This window comes from Ailuropoda melanoleuca, chromosome 14, assembly GCF_002007445.2.
Source record: "Ailuropoda melanoleuca isolate Jingjing chromosome 14, ASM200744v2, whole genome shotgun sequence".
NCBI classification, from domain to species: domain Eukaryota; kingdom Metazoa; phylum Chordata; class Mammalia; order Carnivora; family Ursidae; genus Ailuropoda; species Ailuropoda melanoleuca.
The window spans coordinates 105,827,985-105,843,651 of record NC_048231.1 but is presented as its reverse complement, the minus strand read 5'-3'; the positions used below and the strand labels follow the sequence as shown (position 1 = coordinate 105,843,651).

The 15,667-nt window shown below is 50.6% G+C and overlaps 1 protein-coding gene across 14 annotated transcripts in view; it reads right to left on the bottom strand.

The window, feature by feature from the left end:
• The window catches only part of ATP9B (ATPase phospholipid transporting 9B (putative)), a 246,726-nt gene that overhangs the window by 57,777 nt on the left and 173,282 nt on the right, over positions 1-15,667 (bottom strand). The gene's annotated exons all lie outside the window — the stretch shown is intronic.

The following is a 15,667-nucleotide window of genomic DNA, read 5'->3' as shown; positions in this document are numbered from 1 at the left end:
AGGGGCTGGGGGCAAGCTGGGGCTGGGGCTCCGCAAGGCTGGATGGCGGGGAGGAGGCCCGGCACGGTAGGGCACTGTCCTCTGGCGAAGGTGACCCCGTCCTGAGTTCTCCCCGACTGCGCCGCTGGGCCCGCCTTACTGTTCCTTTTATCCCTTGAAGCACACACAGAGCGCGGGGCTCAGCCAGGAACCAGAGACTCTCTGCACGTGGGCCCTCATCTCCACCTGCTGCGGAGAGCAGCGCGACTGCCGGTCCCTGCTTTGTATATAAGTAAGCGCAGTACAGAGAAGTGAAACGAACTGCTTGTGGTCAGGCTGTCTGTGAATCAGAGAGACTAGAATGCAGATCCCTTGATTACAAGTTCTGTATGTCTTCCACGTGCCCACCTGCCTCTGTCCGACACTTGCTAACTAACTCATCACCAGATTACGTGCTGTGCTGACATTTGCTGAGGAAGATGAAAGCTTCCTTCGAAGACCAGATTCTGTTTAAGGTTACAACGCAAATTAGGAAAAAGAGCAGATCAAATGATACTTTAGGAAAAAGGATCAGCCATTTCTAGAAAGAGATTAATCACTTCTAGAAAGATCTCTTGTGCCATGTTTGATGAATTTCAATGGGTTTTTAAACTGTCCAGAAAAAAAATCACATTTAATCTATTCACGCTAAAATAAATGTGGACACCATGGCTCCCACTTTGGGGAAGTCACACAGCTCCGATGGTAGGGATGAATGGAGCGGCCGAACACCTGGTCGAGGAAGCCACAAGTGTCTGGGACACATACTGCTGCAGACACAAGGCCAAAGCTGCTGCTTCTGTCACACGCCCTGTGGCCTGGGGCAAGGTTGGCCGGTCTTCCCGGGGACACACGGTCTCTATCACGCAGGGTGGATGACGGCAGGACTGCAGGCCTTCCAGTGAGAGCATTCCACAGACTGACGCCGAGCTCTAAACACCAGCACCCATACAATAACCTGTGAGCCACCTCCCCAAACATGCTCTCTCTTGGTCCTTGCAGGAGCACGCACGGCGGGCCACGCGCCTGTAGCCGAGCAGTATGCTTCACCGCTGCTGGAATCGGGCAGGCACCCGACATGCTGCAGGATTACAGGCTTAGAGCTCTCCAGTTTAAAAAGTAACAACTATCAGGAACATCAATGAAATGAAAGGAAAAAATAAGATAAATATGCTTTTCATAAGAAACACTCCAGTTAAAAGAAAAAAATGCTACCTCGAAAGGAAAAGTGTTATTCTTCCTTCTGGGCAGCACACCCACCACAGACCTTTCTCGTATCTGCCAGCCGGTTGTTGGCTCTTGTTTTGACTTACCCTGCAGTAATTCCAGATTCCCAGACAGCAGCACAGATACAGAGAGGGGCTCCTCGCACCCTCCACCCGGCACCCCCTCGGCGTCCTCGTGCTGAGTGGCGCGGTACCAGACCAGCGCCTGGCACTGTGCAGTGTGCTGGCTCCACGTCATCATCACGTGTGTGTCTGCGTGGCCAGCACGGCCATCAAGATGCAGAGGTGTCCCACCTGCACCGACATCACCCTCACCTGCGTCCGTGGCCATATCCACCCCCTCCCCCACCCCTAACCTGGCATGACCCATCAGTTCTTCACCTGTGCGATTCTGTCCGTGACAATGGCTGTCCAGGCTGCCCGCCCAGCAGACATGAAAGTCCCGGCCCTTGGCCTTCTCGGACTCTGTGCTGGCCAGGGAGCTGGGTTACCTCTGGATAGCCAGGAGGGGGCGGAAGTCTAGGGTCCCTACTTGGTTCTCGGGGGCAGAGCACGAACTGACAGGGAACAGTGCGCAAGCTGCCGCCGCACAACACGTTGACTGGACACACTTATGTGTGGCCATGTGACGGCCACCGTAGCGCTGACTCCTCCGTCCGTCAGACCATCATGGGGCCACACCTGCTGTGGTGCGAAGCGCACGTCTGTCAAACGGCCGGAACGGAAGCCTAAGTGTTCCCGTCTTGCCAGGCTGCTCCCTCGGACAGAGAGAGCAGCTCTTCTCGGTCTGTCTGTGCCCACTGGCATTTCTGCACCACTGGCTTCTCTAGCCCCCGGTCTGGGGCGCAAGGCGGAACAGCAGGGAACTGACGGCGGGTCCTCCCGACGGGGCAAGCCTGCCTGCCTCCCTCCCTGCTCACGGTCTCCTGCGCGCGCTGCACGTAAAACAGCCGGTGCATCGTGTGCTCAGCAGGACGGGCAGGGCGAAGGACATCCGCTCCACCGTTCTCGAACTAGAGGCCCTCGTTTCCTTTAAAAGTTGTAAATACTAATTTCACACTGTAACACCCTAGGGTCACCTAGTTTAGGTATATAACCTCTCTCAACTTTTCCACTGGTAGAGACAGACAGGTACCCATTATAAACTACTTTTTCACATGACTACACACGGGTATTCTGTGCTATTTTTAGTGGGCTCACCATAAAACCAGCAGGATACCCCCGTTCTGTTGGGTCATCCTCCCAAACACGGATACTCAGATGGTTTCAAGTTTTTTGCTATTACAAAAAAATGCAACTACAAAAACATTATTTATGTAGGGTCGATTCTTAGAGGTGACACTTCAGAGAGCACGTGTGAATCTGCGCACAGGGCCACAGGTTAAACCGGCCACGACGCCCTCTCCCAACAGGGCTCAGCAAGGTCACCATCAGCCGGCACCAGCTCATCAGAGCTGCGCAGAGGCACTCGCCCTAACTACGTTCTTGAGATCTGACAGCTACACATTCACTTACCTAGTAATACATTTACTTTTATACTGGTCTCCTTATTTAAAAACCTATTAAATTCTACCAATCCATATACACCTTGCAAATGCTCACATTCTTAAGAAGTCTTGAGATTATATACTATTATAATAAAACATTTTTGTTTTAAATGGATCATTTTTCTTTGATGATTACATTTATTTTACATCAAGGCAGCAGTGTGGGTAGGACTGGACACTTGTCAGCCATCCGAGGTGCCCGTGAGGTTAGGTCTCCTGCTCCACGGTCTGATCAATAGGATGGGGACTCTGATATCAGGCTGGGGGGTGGCTCCGTGTCTAACTGTGTGCATCCCGGCAGACCCTGAGCACTGCTGCCCACTCACCACCTGGGAAAGTTTAAATTCTGATGCCCAAGTCGCAGCCCCTTATCACCTGGACCAGAGTGTCCAGGGAGAAAGTTGGTCTCTATGCAAGACAATGCTGGTTCCACACAACATATGGAGTGCGGGAAAGGGGAGGATCAGCCTCAGAGAATTAATGGGAATGTACACCCCACACTCCTTGTGCTTTGGCGTTAAGACACTACGCCTTCAGCAATCCGCCCCCTTCACTTTGATTCTTTCCCTTCACCATCGAATATGCTGTCAACTTGATCAGGGCCAAGATGCTGCACAGACAGAGCTCAGTGATGGCTGCTTGACCTCGCTCCCTTCCAAACACATCTCAACTCTATCCTGTTTATGAGATATTTCACGCTTGGTATCAGCGTATCCTTTTCCCACTTGCCACTCATCATGGAAAAAGGAATTGCAATACATGATCGGTGCTGTTATCAATAAAGCGACACAGCACTGCTGTCCAACAAGCAAGTCCACGTGACCCAACGTGACAGAAAGCCATCCCAAGGCACAGCCGGCTGGTCTGGCAGAGGCTGTGGACACGCCGAACTCACAAAACCCAGACAGCACGTGAATGGGGGCGAACACACGTTTACCATGAATACCACACAGTCTGCACGACATCCGGAATATAAAAAGTGGACAAGTAAACTATGGTAACAGCACTGTGGGGGATGCGCTTGTCATGCAGGGGAGACACTGACACGCGGCACACGGCACGCACGGCCACTGGCATCTGCAAGCTCACGCCCCTCACAGTGGGCACTCCTCTGCTCTTCAGGCACATGCTGACTCTGACAGGTCATCAATCTCTGCTTACCAACTGCAGAACCGGGAAGTAATGCTAAGGTTCATGGACTTAAATACAGTATTCAGCATAATTACTGAATGACAGTTTAGTTTTATCAAGGCAAAATATGCCCAAGCACCTGATTTAGCTACATTTCGTCCTTCATTAAGCTAACTGTAATATCACATATTTTAAAGTGCCGAATGTTGGCGAGGATACAGAGAAAGGGGAGCCCTCTTACACCGTTGGTGGGAATGTGAGCTGGTGCAGCCATTCTGGGAAGCAGTATGGATGGAGGTTCCTCAAGAAGTGGAAAAGTAGAGCAACCCTACGACCCAGCAATTGCACTACTGGGCATTTATCCCAAAGATACAGATGTCCTGAAAGGAAGGGGCCCATGCAGCCCAGTGTTCATAGCAGCATTGTCCACAACAGCCAAACTGTGGAAGGAACTGAGATGTCCATCGATGGATGACTGGACGAAGAAGATGTGGTCCATATACACAGTGGAGTATTACTCAGCCATCAGAAAGGATGAATACCCACCATTTACATTGTCGTGGATGGAACCAGAGGATATTACGCTGAGTGAAATAAGTCAGTCAGAGAAAGACAGTTATTGTTATGATTCCACTCATGTGGAATTTAAGAAACAAAACAGAGGATCATAGGGGAAGGGAAGGAAAAATAAGATGAAATCAGAGGGAGACAAACCGTAAGAGACTCTTAATCATAGGAAACAAACTGAGGGTTGCTGGAGGGGAGGTGAGTGGGGAAGGGGTAACTGGGTGATGGGCATTAAGGAGGGCACGTGACGGAATGAGCACTGGGTGTTATGTAAGACTGATGGATCACAGATCTCTACCTCTGAAACTAATAATACATTATATGATCATTGATTTTAAATATAAATAAATAAATAGGGCACCTGGGTGGCTCAGTCAGTTAAGCGTCTGCCTTCAGCTCAAGTCATGATCCCAGGGTCCTGGGATCGAGTCCTGCATCGGGCTCCCTGATCAGTGGGGAGCCTGCTTCTCCTTCTGCCTCTGCTCTCCCCCTGCTTGTGCTCTCTGTGTCAAATAAATAAAATCTTTAGAATGAATGAATAAATAAACAAACAGGAAGGGGAGGTTTGGCAGAAATGCGTAGGATACTACCACCAAAGGACAGAAATTGAAACGTTTACGTTACTGTTTCTCAACGAGATGAAAATATTTTCTAGTTAGAGCCCAAGGCTGGAAAGCACTGCACAAAAATGCAGAAGATGCTTTGTTACTTAATACCCTCCTGCCCTGAAAACTAGATTTGTTTGAGAAATCGTTAAATTTCCTGACTTTGTGAACTACAGTTACTTGTGGTGCTTAACACAGATTTAGGAATATGCAAATATTTTTAAAAGCCGACGACTGTGTTTAGAGAAAAACCATGAGCTCCCGTGCGTTGATTTCTGGAGCCATGCACGGAGTTATTAACAGCTGCCGGTCAACGCCACGAGATGGCCTCCAAGCACTTGCAGGAAGCTGTGTCGTAGCACGAAATGCGCCTGACACAACGAGGAGGTGCACGGGGGACGTGGTTTATGTGGTTCCTCAGACACGCCTCACATCCTGCCCTCAGGTGTGACACCCTTTTCGTCTCTTCCTCAGTGGGCCAGAGAGCAAGAAGAACACGGTGAGTCTGTGGACAGGAAGGTCTACAGACGTCAATGTGGACGCAGCTTTCCTGGAGGAAGTGAAGAGGAGGTGGTCCTGCCGCGGCAATGCTGAGCCAGGTCATGAGGACAATCAGGCACCGATGCGTGTTCGCCACTCCAGTGCAGGAGCTGATCTCAAGAAAGCAACGCTGACTTTGGATGTCTTACTGTCAGATGCCCTACTGTGTGCAAATGCACCCAGGACACCCTCAGTGTGTGCGTCTGAGCACTGCTCTCACTGTGCTGTGTGTACATGCATGTGCACACGTGTGTACACAGGCATACCAACAGCGGGGATAAAGCACAACATGCAAGACATTTCAACTACAAACGTGAGAAACAAAAAGTGCCAGGACTGAGTTTCAGGAACATGTTTCCTCTCCAACCCTTCTGTACTGTTTAAGGGAAATGTCCAACACACCCCACAGTGGACAGAACGGTGTCATGTAAAACAGCATACAGATGCCTCACCTCAGCGGGGACCACCCCAGGGCCATGCTCCCCTCCCCCAATTCCCCCTGGAACCGGCCTGGGACCTGCCACTTCCTGCGTGTCAGTGCTATTAATGAAAAAAGGGACACCGACAATCAACGTGGCCCCCATGTTATCACAACAAACAGCAGCATCGCCTCAGCATCGAACAACAAGGCCAGGCCTGACTCCCGTTGTGTCCCACACCGTCTGCTGGAGTGTGGGTCCAGGTGAAGCCTCCTGAGCCCAACTCCAGAGCCTTCTCTGCTCTCGTGTTCTTCCTCGTAAATGAACTTGCTAAACAAACTGACCGACAGTGTGTTCCCTGTGGTCTGGACGTGGTTGTTTGTGTACCTCCGGGCTCCGGAGACACTCCGTGTGTAGGCAGAGCCCCTCTGTCAGAGATACGTCTGCCCGCCTCTTCCTGGGCTGGCGACCAGGTCCTGCGCCCATAAACCCACCATGGCTTGAGTCACACAGTAGATGGTTTACTCTAGAGCATCTTGCTCCCGAGATTACTGAGGACAAACATTCTGGAATTCCCAAATGCAACACTCCATGTGGACAGCAAGTATTTTCCAGAACCAAAGGCACACCATGACCACTGCTCCATTCAGAGACTATTTCTAGACAGCAGATCTGGGGGTGCAGCATGACTGCTATTTTAATACACTGCTTTACCTCGTTGTCCTCAATTAGCCTGGTGATGGCATTTTAAGTTCTGAGATGAAAACGCCAACGGTGCCGTTACATTTGTTTCTTGCTGCTGTTTGGAGAAATCTCTAGAGTAATGCACAAGGATCCCCTGACATCATGGGAGACCATGGAGTTACCACAGACACATACAAACAGATGCTAAAATAGTAAATACACTGTTGCATTAAAAAATTTAGTTTAAAATATTAAAAGATAACAAATCCAGATTTAAACTGTTTCTTTCTTCTTTTGGGTTACGTTTACATTTATATTTTATTTTTCCGGGTTATGTTTATAAAGCTTGATACCGAGGTAGATGCCTAAAAGTTCTTTATTCTGGTACTTAATGGAGCCAAAGAGAATGAAACAGAAAACAAATTTAGAGGAGCTTCTGAAAACTCGGCAATTTACAGAAATGATCACTTTAGGTCCTACATTTAGGTCTGTGATCCATTTTGAGCTAGTTTTTGTGTGTGGTGTGAGGCAGGGGTCCCCCTTCATTCTGCATGTAGACGTCCTGCTCTCCCCGCCTGTCTGTTGAAGAGGCTGGCCTCCCCCAGTGAGTATGGTGGCACCCTTGTTGGAAACCAGTCGACTGCGTTAAGGCTTCAGCTCCTCCCAGCACACCGTCGTGGCACCCCTGTTGGAAATCGTCTGAGTGTGCAGATACGGACTGATGTGTGGACTCTGGATAGCCACCCCTCGATCTCGAGGTCTGTCCTCGTGCCAGCACTGTCCTATCTGGATTCCTGCAGCCTGGCAGCAGGTTCTGGGATGAGAACTGTGGAGTCCTCCCCTTTGCTCTTTTCCCAAGGTTGATTACACCACTCTGGGGCCCCCTGCACCTCCATGGGAATTTTAGGATCTGCTTGTCAATTTCTGCAACGAAGGCACCTGGGATGTTGAGCAGGACCGTGTACAACCTGTAAACCAATCTGGGGAATTCTCTGGCCATCCTAACATTATAAAGTACTGATTTTATTTTTTGATGCCACTGTAAATGGAATTGTGTTCTTAAATCTATTTTTGGATAGTTTCTTGCAAGTGTATAGAAATACAATTCATTTTTGTATATTCATCTTGTATTCAACAGATTTTCAGGGGATCCCTTAGATTTTTCTGTATAAAGACCATGGCACACACTAGTTTCGCTCCCCTTTATAGTGCAGGTGCCTTTTTCTTCTTCTTGCCCACCCGCCTTGGCTAGAACCTTGCTCACAGCAGCACTGTTCCTAACAGAATAAGCAGAAACCACACTAATGTCCTTCAACTGAGAGACAGATAAATAAAATGTGGTCTGTGCACACAATGGAGTATCCCCCGTGGCAGAAAGCAGGGAAGTACTGGGACACGCGACGACACGGGTGAACCTGGGAAGTGTTACGCTGAGCGAACAGAGCCAGACACAGAAAGCCACACGGTGTGTGCTTTCACTCACAGGGGGGAAGTCCAGCACAGGCAGACCTACTGAGGCACAAGGTCAAGCAGGGGTCACCGAGGGCTGAGAGAGGGCAGGGGAAGCAAGGGGACAGATGCTGTGCACCAGGTGGCTTTGTGAGGGAGCTCCAACCACACTGACGGCACGACGGCAGTTGTGCCCAACGATGGCGCAGCCTGCCCTGGTGGCCTGCCGTCCAGTCCAACGCTGCATCTTGTACCGTTGTCCTAGTTGCTAATAGATCACGTTTTATGGAGGTTATATCAGACATGTTCAAACAAATGACTACCATTTCACCAAACAATGAAATTTTTGTCTGTTATTTTGGCATTTGAACAAATGCATTTGCATCTCACTGGGTTAGACACTGGGGTATCTATGCAGACACCTCTCTATGTAGGGGCGCATATCATCTCTTAACAAACTAAGATAAATCCTGGAAGTATCTTTTTAAATTTCAATGATGTTTTTATTTCATAGCAGACCCTACAAAACGCTGAGCAGGAAAGTCAGGGCTAGTGTGCGACTTTCTACACCCTCTTGTATGGCAGGGACGTCTGAGCTAAACCAGTTACTAGAAGAGTCAGTAATGCAAAATTATTTTTCAAATCTTATCTTAAACAATTTTCATGATTTCAACCAGTTGATAGGTTGTACAATTTTTGTCATCTTAATACAACAACTGTTAGTATGTCCCAACTCCGAAGCTTCGTGAAGGGGATGGGCTGACTCCGGCGGGCAGACACCACCAGAAGGCTTCCCAGCGACGTGGCCGTTACGAGCGCCAGGGACAGAACATGTCTTTGGACAAAAGGTGTGTCTGCGATTCCTGAGGAATGACAACGCGCAGCTCCTTGATGAAGCAGAGCGCTCTGGAGCACGAGCAAAGCAGGCAAAGAGGAGCTCAATTTCCCGGGAGAAAACCCTGCAGGCGTCCCTCCCGGGGCGCCGACAGAGGAGACCCACTAGCAGGCAGAGGAGACGGCGCTGGGCAAGCAGCTGCAAAGCTTTGTGATCAGCTACTCCTGGGGGGCAGCGCGCCTCACGGCAGCACGTGCTGTAGGGGAGCCAGGGCGCGGCTGCCGCAGAGGAACAAAGGCAAGTCCGCCCGAAGCATACAGGGACAGGTCCCCACCCAGGCCCACCGATTTCCGGGGCAGGTTCCGGGTAGGGACCGTCCATTAGTAATGATAACGCTGCATCGATGGTGACGTGCACACAAAGCTACTCAGACTTCACAACGAAGGAATGAGGAATGGAAACACAACTTCTAACACACTGCAGAGTGTGGGAACGTTCTTTAAAATATTTGACAGTATTTAATTTGTAGTCACGTATTACATTTGCTTCTCAGGAGACTGCGGTTCCCGGTACGATACGCATCTGCGTCCAGCGTCTCAGACGGTGTGAACAGCCCAGCACACACGCGAGTGCGCGCACCGGTCAATCCCTGTGCCAGCCGGACCCTGCAAGTCTGCTGGCGCCAGAGGCCCCGGCCGTCGTCCTCAGGCAGCAGAGGCTGCGCCCGGCCCCTGGCTCACAGGACGTACCACCCATCTCCACAAGTCCCTGGCCAGCCGTGCGCCATGCTCCGCTGCCTCTGCCGCTGCAGAACGGCATTTCCCGACGCAGGGGAGCGGCCTTGGGAGCTGACGCGACGGGGTGCGGACCTCACGGCAAAGCCAGGTGACGGGCGCTTAGAGTCGCAGTGCGCGTCCTAAACAACCTGTTGTTTCAGGGCGTGGTCTGGGGACGCTTTGTTCTACAGGAACATAAAAGTTCCCGACAAAGGAGTTCACGGCTTGCTGTAACGGGCTGCAGCCTGAGCTCAGTTTTAAAATTTATGAGTTCTCCGCAGCACTGCTCTCTAAGCAATGGCATTGTCAAGAGCAGCCGGTGCGGAGAGGAGAGCGCCCCGGCAGACACGGTACAAATGACCCGTCCTGGCGGGCCAGCGCCATCGGCTCATTCGTCACGGCACGTCTGCGATTTCTGGTCAGTGCCAATACGCTCTGTATCCTGGCAGCTAACAGATGTCTGCTCTTGTCGAATGAATTACTTCATGGTTCACGCACTGCTGGCCACACATGTGTCACTATAGCAACATCATTAATTTCAGATCTTACCGGAAACGTGCACCCCAATCAACCCTAATTACACCACACTGCTTTCTTGTCCACAAGAAGGAAGCTATAATGCAATCACGGGATACTGCATTTTCTGTCCTGCTGGGGCAAACGAGAGGCAGTGTGATGGACGCTTCTTGTCAGAAAGTGTATTGATGAGGCACAAGCTCGATCACAATCATGCCAAGGACCGCCTTTCCGTTATGTCAGCAGCGAAAGGCTCCCCGCACAACAGCTCATTCTTAATTGTTTCAGCACATGATGTCTGCAAACGGTCTTACACCCCAAATTCTTTACCCTTCTACCAAAGCGCCAGCCCGTCAGACCCTCTGCGACGGCGGAGGCCACCACAGTGACCGCTAAACCCTGACCAACTGTAGATGTACATCGTGAGGGGACATCAGAGGACTTGAATTATTCACGTGACAAAAGTAAGACATAAAACATAGAGCAGTTGCTCCAGTTCCTGGGACGCACTGCTTCCCAGGAAACACCAGAAACGCAGCTGCACAGGACCCTCCAGGCAGAGGGCAGGTGAGCGTGAGCATGCGTCCACCACCGCCATGCTGGCCACGCAACCTTCCTGGCGGACAACACACTGCTCTGCTCAGAAGGTTGGGGGTTTGCCCAAGGCCACACATTGCTAAGAGGTGGGGGCCCAACCCCTGATGTGCTGGTGGCCTCCATCTGACTACATGAGAAGCCGGTTTTTACAGAGTCAGGGCGAGGACAGCGTGAAGTCCTACTACGTGCTTGCAGTGATGTGATGATTACACAACTCATGCTCGATGTCCTTCACCTGTGATTTGCTCAGGGTGGCCTCTACAAGCGACCACAGCAACACTCCCTCCTGAGCGCTCCTCCAGAGGCTGACACACCCTCAGGCAGGAGGACGCCGTGAAGGGGAAGGCCGCAGCAGCGCAGGCGGCGGGGAGACGCCCACCCGCAGACACCGTGCCGGCGGTCCCACACCTCCGGGGCAAAGACAGGCACAGGGCTGTCATGTGGCGCACCAGACGTTCCCCCTAAGTGGCGTCCCCTTGTGATTACTGAGAAAGGTTCCGAAAAAGTTCTAGACCAAAAATTTTTTAAAATACTGCAAGTGTTAAAAACTCCATGCAGCTCCAACACTAGGAACCGAAGAAAGGAGGTCCCTCTAATGACCTCTGGCACAAAAAGGTCTTTTGAAAAATGCACAAGATTTTCTCTTACTCACATATTTTATATAATTTTCTGGAGTTCTTTTTAAATCTCAGAAACCCAGATTATTTACTGATGCTTTGTAAACGTAGCAGAGTGAGACATGCGGAAAAGGTGGTTTTACTTTATGCCTCTGGACAAAACCGCTCATCCTGATCCTGGATGGAACTCAGAATTCAGAGAAAAACAGAGGAGCTATGGAATGATGATCCCATCACTGTTTAAAATGCAAAATAAAAAGTTAGCATTTTAGGGAGAAATAGTCACAAAATCCTTCCTCCCTGCTGATATTGCACATCCAGAGACACAGGGAGAGGAGAGGGAACCAGTGACTCCTCAGGTGTACTGCGTGGTCTCTGCCTTATGCTTCCTATTTGTAAACTGAGGTGAAAGAACAGGTGTCACACTTAGGCGTATTACATGCAGATTTAAGTGGCCATGAAAGGACGTCTGGTGCAGACAGGACGGCCCAGACTGCACCTGCTCCCCGGAGAAGCATGCCACGCACCCCAAACACGGGGCACGAGGCGAGGACAGGCCTCTGAAAGCGGAAGGCCCCAGGCCTTTCTTGGTTCAACGTTGAACTGTGACATCCGTCACTTTTAGTTAGCTTTCCACTGTAAAAGCTGTAAAACAGCATTCCACAATTTGTGCATTGCACTGATAATCACTTTTTTGTGTTACGTTCAGTTTGGTTTTGTTTCCAGGTCGATGCCGTGAACATTCCTGTGTTCGTCTCCTGCTCAGATGCGCATGTGTCTCTGTGGGGAACAGGAGCCGGAGGGACATGTGGTGCCGAGGATCGTCTGTCGGGACAGAGCAGTGGCCGCCAGGTAACACTGCACCACCGTGCAGACGAGGTCCTGGGGCAGTGTGTGCCTCAGACAGGCTGGACGTGCCCACGCGGGAACAACGGTGTCGGTGCCGCACTGAGATGCCCTACTCACAAGGAACGTGGACCCATCCTCTCACTTAGCTCCTCCTTGGGTCTTCAAACTTGAACACTTACAGCCATACTTTACACATGTTCTGCTTGGATTTATTTCTAGTTACTTTATACACTTTGCTACTATTCTAATTGGCCTTTTCGGAATTAAATGCCCCCATTGTTGCTGGTATATGGAAACGAAGTTTAATTTTGACACAATCTACAGGTGTCACCAAGCTCTCCTGTAATTCGGCACCCTTTCCTCCGGGCTCCTTTGGGCTTCTCTGTAAACACTCGCAGACCTGGGCACTCTGGGCACGGTGGACTCGCTCCTGCTGGGACTCCAAGTGCAGGCTGCGGTTCTTGGTTTCCGACTGGATTTACGCACAAGGTCCAGGCTGCTGACTGCAGTGCTGAGTGCAGGTGGGTTTCTCCTGCTGCTGGCGCGCAGCCTGACGACGGCCTCCCACGCCTCCCCCCACAGACCTGTGTGCTATAAACTCACTGTGGAGCCACCTTAGGAACCATTCTGAGTTTGGGTTTGCTTCGCTCCAGCTTCTCCATCAGAATAATTCCACCTGTCTCCCAGAGATAACTCAGCCTCTGTGAAGGCACTTCTGCTTGTTTTCCACACCGTTACAGATGTATTCTCTGAAATCTTTTCCTATCGGCCCAGTGAGGTTGGGAAGGGAGAAATCTGAAGACACTTTCTCAGTCTACTTTCTTGAGTCCGAGCCCTCGTTATTCTGGAGTTCTTCGGACTTACGAGCATCACCTGACGGGCCAGTCCCCGACGTGCCACAATGACAAACCCTGACCACAACCAAGTGCTGCTGGGGCACCTGGCTAGCTCAGCCACTGGAGCATGTAATGCCTGATCTCGGGGCTGTGGGTTCAAGCCCCATGCTGGGGATAGAGACTATTTAAATAAAAATTTAAAACCCCACTTTAAATTAAAAAACAAAACAAAACAAAACCAAATGCCATCGGCAACTGGATTTTGACTTAACTGCAATAAACCTATCACTTCCTTGTGAAGGCAGGGTCTACGGAATCCCGTATCGTCGCGCTGGGGACCTCAGTCTGCCCCTCTGTTGGTTTACGTCTTCCTTCACGTTTCTCTGTAAGGTCTGATCACCCTCAAGCACGTCCTTCAACCCCTCACGTCTATGCCCACGTGTTTCACACACTCGCGCTACCGTGAGTGGGGTCATTACTCTTCGGTCTGCTCGACACGCAGGGAGCTATTTTGTTACTTTGACCTGTGACCTGCCACTTCACTGGTTCTTACTCTTAGCAGTTATTCCCTTGGTTCATTATTTCATCTAAAATATTTGTTCCTTCTTTCAGGCATACAGCTTATTTCTAGTCTTACTGCGATGGCCAGAATGAAACATGTGAAGTAACAGTGTTGTAGATTTTTTTTTTCCTGACTACGGTGAAACTTTTTCTAGTGTTTTATTAAAAATAAAACAAAAATTGAACTTTGAGATATATTTTATCATGTTATACAAGTATTCTCTTAGTTCTAGTTCACCAAGAAGTACTAGGAAATATTTTTTAAGACTTATTTTAGAGAAAGAGCGCATGTGAGTGAGGGGAGAAGCAGAGGGAAAGAGAATCTCAAGCCGACTCGTTGCTGAGCACAGAGCCTGACGTGGGGCTCGATCTCATGACCCTGAGATCATGACCTGAGCTGAAATCAAGAGCTGACGCTCAACGGACTGAGCCGCCTAGCACCCCAAGAATTACCAGGAATTAAAATCATTAATGAAGAAATCGGGGAGGGATTTAACCTGTTGCTAGGACTTTCACTGGATTCAGTTTATCTTTTATTTAGCATTTTCTGGATTGACAAGGACTGTTTGATGAAACAGTGAAAAATGAAATAAGGACAAATAAAATTTGGGGCACCGGACCTGAGGGTGGGATGGCTGCTATTAGGCTCTTTAGGAGAACGTTACTCTTAAAATACCAAACCAACACATGTCGTTACATTTTTCCAACAGCTCCTGTAATAAACAGGCAAGCAGTATTTCCTCTCAAGAAGCCGCAGCTAATAAAACAAAGAGGTATGGCAGCGGAAAATTAAAAAACATATAAACATGTCATTTAAATCTCTAAGAATTTAACATTTTGCTAATTCTAATGATACTGTGTTTATTCGAAGGTGAAGGTTAGTTGTGTGCCAATATTCAGCAGAGTCTAGAAAATCCTAAATTTGAATGAATTCGATACCCCGCTACACACGTGAACACGCACACACACACGCACACCAGGGTCACCCTGCACTGGTTACCGGCGAGTGGACACGTGCACGCACACTCACACGTGTGAGAGCACACGGGCACGCACACACATGCGCACCAGGGTCACCCTGCACTGGTTACCGGCGAGCGGACACGTGCACGCACACGCACACACGTGTGAGAGCACACGGGCACGCACACACATGCGCACCAGGGTCACCCTGAACTGGTTACCAGCGAGCGGACACGTGCACGCACACACACGTGCGAGAGCACACGGGCACGCACGCATGCACACCAGGGTCACCCTGCACTGGTTACTGGCGAGCGGACACGTGCATGCACACTCACACACACACATGTGTGAGAGCACACGGGCACGCACGCACATGCGCACCAGGGTCACCCTGCACTGGTTACCGGCGAGCGGACACGTGCACGCACACGCACACACACACGTGTGAGAGCACACGGGCACGCACGCACATGCACACCAGGGTCACCCTGCACTGGTTACCGGTGAGCGGACACGTGCACGCACACTCACACACACACGTGTGAGAGCACACGGGCACGCACGCACATGCACACCAGGGTCACCCTGCACTGGTTACCGGCGAGCGGACACGTGCACGCACACGCACACACACACGTGTGAGAGCACACGGGCACGCACGCACATGCACACCAGGGTCACCCTGCACTGGTTACCGGTGAGCGGACACGTGCACGCACACTCACACACACACGTGTGAGAGCACACGGGCACGCACGCACATGCACACCAGGGTCACCCTGCACTGGTTACTGGCGAGCGGACACGTGCATGCACACTCACACACACACATGTGTGAGAGCACACGGGCACGCACGCACATGCGCACCAGGGTCACCCTGCACTGGTTACCGGCGAGCGGACACGTGCACGCACACGCACACACACA